Source organism: Triticum urartu, chromosome 1 (assembly GCF_003073215.2).
Source record: "Triticum urartu cultivar G1812 chromosome 1, Tu2.1, whole genome shotgun sequence".
In the NCBI taxonomy this organism is placed as follows: Eukaryota; Viridiplantae; Streptophyta; class Magnoliopsida; order Poales; family Poaceae; genus Triticum; species Triticum urartu.
In genome coordinates this window covers 33,087,217-33,091,925 of record NC_053022.1, presented here as the reverse complement: position 1 = coordinate 33,091,925, position 4,709 = coordinate 33,087,217, and the positions used below count along the sequence as shown (strand labels likewise).

The following is a 4,709-nucleotide window of genomic DNA, read 5'->3' as shown; positions in this document are numbered from 1 at the left end:
AACCAATGATAACCACGCATGCACGCGTCGGCAAATCTTGCAAGAAAAAACATATTTCTCATATTATGATGAGAGACATGCCGTTTGGATTGAACAAATTCAAGCACATAGTGGACGTGTGCACACCGTGGCCACCATGAGTGATGCTGGAAAGGAAGATAAATGACAACACATATGGGATGCCAGGTTGAAATAAAGGACGTGAACCTATTCGAGAGTCATGATTATTAGTGTAGAGAGGTGTGGTGCTTTTTCCCGTTGCAACGCACAGGCTCTTTTGCTAGTTAATCTAAATTAGCACGCGCGGTTTCCCCTGCCTTGGCTGGTGCAGTGTGTACAGGTGACCGGCTTGGTATGACGCGCCATCCTTGGGATGCTTCATCTCATCGTCACACGCGAGGCAGTAATCCACGGGCACGAGCCACGGCTGAGCTTCGGCAAACCAGTCGCGGCGAGACCACCAACCTGACCGTCTCCTTCTTCGTCCAGCGAGCACAGGCAAGTAGGAGTTCGTATCCTGGCTCCGCCAGGGCCACGCCTGTTCTGATCATGCAACTCGGCGAAGAAGAAGCGTTCTTCCTCGTCCATGGCCCTGGTGAAGAAGTTGACATGGTGGTACGAGCCTTGGTTGTTCAGAAGACTGACGTATCTCGTGGCCCTGGTCAGCTCGAGCTTGACCTTGTTGCCGGCTAGGCTCGTCTGGAGCTGCCGCCGCGCCGCCGGGTCGAGCCGTGGTGCGTACAGCGTCCGCTCGTCGTATGGATACGGTTCCGACTCCGGATCTTCTTCTTGGTCTTGCGGCGGTTCCGGCTGCAGGGACGCCACAGCTGCTGCCTTCCATGTGCGAGGGGACATCGGCGGCGGGAGCTACCCGGCGCCCAGGCATGGCCCAGGAGGCTCGCCGCCCGGAGACGCCGGACGGGATAGCCATTGTTCCTCTTCGTCGTCGTGCTCGTCCAGCATGTAGTAGCGAACCGGCGGGAGCGGTGGGGCGGGGGTCTCCATCTCCATGTGCGCCACGGATGGGAACCTTAGCCCTGCGTTCGACTGGAACGATATGCTTCCTCTATTCCCCGCTCCAGGGTAATATATAGACAAGCGATCGGCGTGCGCCTAACAGTCCATTGCGGGATCGAAGTCGGCATGCGATGGAATATCAATCTATTGCCTCGTCTGTTGGATCACGGATCCGGGCAGACTTGCGATCGACCTGTCTGTCATCCGGACAAGCTTCAGGACCTTCAAATCAGCCGAGGAGTGCAACATGCATGCATGCATGCGCCAGGCACCGATCCATCGGTATGTTTCCCCTCCACATATGCAAAGCAGCCAATATACTAGGGAGTACCACATGAATAGCAAAGCTTGCTTTCACGTCAAAAGGAGGAGTGAATTGATCTCCGTGCTGTTTGGGTTTCAGAGAGACGCGATCCTCCCTCCCCACCCACCCAGGCAGGAAGACGTAGATCTCTAAACAATCAATCTAAGCGCGGTTTCCTCTGTGGCAGTGCGTACAGGTGACCGGCTTGGTAGGACGCCCCGTCCTTGGGATGCTTCATTCCATCGTCACACGCGAGGCAGTAATCCACGGGCACGAGCCACGGCTGATCTCTGGCAAACCGGTTGCCGTCGAGACCACCGACCTGATCGTCTCCTTCTCTGTCCAGCGAGCACAGACAAAGTCGGCTCCACTAGGGCCACGCCTGTTCTGATCATGCAACTCAGCGAAGAAGAAGCACTCTCCCGTGGTGTGGGAGGAAGAAGCATCCTCCTGGTCCATGGCCCTGGCGAAGAAGTTGACATGGTGGTACGAGCCCTGGCTATTCAGAAGGCCGGCGTATCTCGTGGCCCTGGTCAGCTCGAACCAGGGGCGGAACCTGGATTTGAGTAAGGGGGGGGGGGGGGGGGGGGGGAGGGAAGCCAACTTGATAAAAATATCCATTGCAAAAAATAATCAAATGAAACAAGAGTAGTAGGTTGAGAACTTGAAGCAAAGTGGCTTAAAAATTGAATTAATCTTAATGGTCTTTGGTACCGTTTTTTCTCTTCATAACTACTCAATGGCAATCTCAAAATTAGCTATATTGTATCAGTTCAACATAGAAATATTTGGGCTCACAAATAGATAGAAACTCATATGACATAATTTGCATCACGATAATTTATTGGACACATAGAAGATGTGAACTCATCATAGCATTGCAGATCACAGAACAAAACAAGTAAAATCTGATGTATAATTTCAGCACCGAGACAAGATGAGAATTGGGAGAGATTAGTAGTGTGATGTTATACCTTGGCTAGCTCGTTGGCTGGAGGCAAATTAGGCTGCGTTTCCGACCCACTGTATGAATAGTTAGTGAGCAGCAGAGCAGGGAGAGCAGAGAAATCAACGACAGGCGGGCGGCAAGGGCATGGGACGGCGGCAGCGGCGCCTAATCGCACGTACATGATCATGGGAGAACGCAACTTCCAGGAGACTAGGGCGGATGCTAATTTACCAATTTGGCAAAGTACATGGGCTTTTACATGGGCCTTTTTTTCTCTTTACATTGACATACGGGGGGCCGAGTACGTGTATACTTGCAATTGTATCGCTAGCGATACACATCTGTTTGAAGTTCGGTCGATCATTTGTGGGGGGGGGGGGGGGGGGGGGGGGGGGGGCTGGCCCCTGCTCGTCCCCCTGGCTCCGCCACTGGCTCGAACTTGACCTTGTTGCTGGCGTCGGTGTTGTAGTGGTGCAGCGCGTCCTCGGCGGCCGATGGAGCTAGGCTCGTCTCGAGGTGCTGTCGCGCCGCCAGGTCGAGCCGTGGTGCATAAAGCATCTGCTCGTCGTAGGGTCAATAGCTCCTATGCGACATCTTTGAAGTGCAATGAAAGGAAGGTGAGGTAGTTGATGAAAATAACTGTAGTACTATGTTTCAGAAGCCCAAATAGCCAAGGCCCACTCAGGCGATTAAACTGGTCGTCAACGGGAGTGAGGTTATTTTTAAGACATGTGGGTCCCACTTGGCAGTGCATCTAGTTACGGGCCCCACTTGGCAGTGCATGCATCAGGTGAAACGTGTCCCCATGCCTGTCTGAACGTGTACCCCTGTCTGAAGCCATTGCTCCCACCCCCTCCTCTTCATTCTCGGCGGTGAGCAGGCGCCGGCGCCGAAGATTTTGTTCTCGATGATAGCAGCGTGGAGGAGCTTTCATTCTCGGCGACGGCAGCGGCTGTGGTGAGTGAATCCAGAACCCTGTCCCGTTCCCCTCCGTGTCGAGCTAGATCTCAACCCCCGCATCACCTCTGTTTTCCTCTGTTTTGGTGTTTTTGATCGATTTGATCCAGATTTGGGTGGGTGTGAGGGGGGCGACCGCGATGGAGCCGCCAGAGACAACAACATCGACTAGGTAATGCCTTAATGTGCATCCTTTCCAAGCTTTGTGATTTGTGCGTCGTCTGCTTCCGCTAGCTCACCTCACACTGCCCCGCCATTGACAAACAGGGGGGATGGTGCTCGGACGTTCGAATTCACTGTGAAATTCCATCCTTCTAAGGCGAAGCTAGGTGATGGTAGCAATGCGGGACACAGAGAGAGATACAATTGTGAAGTGGGAGATTGATTTTTCTTATATCATGATAAATGTTTATTATTCATGCTATAATTGAATTAACCAGAAACTTAGTACATGTGTGAATACATAGACAAACAGAGTGTCCCTAGTATGCCTCTACTTGACTAGCTCGTTAATCAAAAATGGTTAAGTTTCCTAGCCATGGACATATGTTGTCATTTGAGGGATCACATCATTAGAGAATGATGTGATGGACTAGACCCATCCATTAGCTTAGCACTATGATCGTTTAGTTTATTGCTATTGCTTTCTTCATGACTTATACATGTTCCTATGAGTATGAGATTATGCAACTCCCGAATATCGGAGAAACACCTTCTATGCTATCAATGTAACTGTGTGATTATAAGGATGCTGTACAGGCCCAGGCGCGCCCTGGTGGGTTGTGCCCACCCTGGGTGCCCCCTGGACCGCCTCTTTGCTCTATAAATACCCAAATATTCCCAAAACCCTAGGGGAGTCGACGAAATATTTATCCAGCCGCCGCAGAGTGCAGAATCACCAGATCCAATCTATACACCATCATTGAGGGGTTCACCACTTCCATTGGTGCCTCTCCGATGATGCGTGAGTAGTTCATTGTAGACCTTCGAGTCCGTAGTTAGTAGCTAGATGGATTCAACTCTCTCTCTCAATCTCTCTCTCTCTTGATTCTCAATACAATGGTCTCTTGGAGATCCATATGATGTAACTCTTTTGCGGTGTGTTTGTTGGGATCGATGAGCTTCGAGTTTATGAACGTCGGGTTGCGAGGTGTTGTTATTTGTGTGTAGGTGCTGCTTACGTTGTGTTGCTTTGTTCTCCTACTAGTTCGATACCATGGTTTCATAACTGAGGGAAATACTCTTCCGTCGATGTGCTACATCATCCCTCCCTCTCCGGGGAAATACCGACGTAGCTCCAGCTGCCATCAGCCCTCCCGATAATGCACATCACTATAAGTGAAGGAAATATGCCCTAGAGGAAATAATAAAGTTGTTATTTATATTTCCTTATATCATGATAAATGTTTATTATTCATGCTAGAATTGTATTAACCGGAAACTTAGTACATGTGTGAATACATAGACAAACAGAGTGTCACT

At 50.7% G+C, this 4,709-nt stretch overlaps 1 pseudogene; it reads right to left on the bottom strand.

The window, feature by feature from the left end:
* Positions 1-289: 289 nt before the first annotated feature.
* LOC125532654 lies at positions 290-1,011 on the bottom strand (annotated as a pseudogene).
* Positions 1,012-4,709: the final 3,698 nt, after the last annotated feature.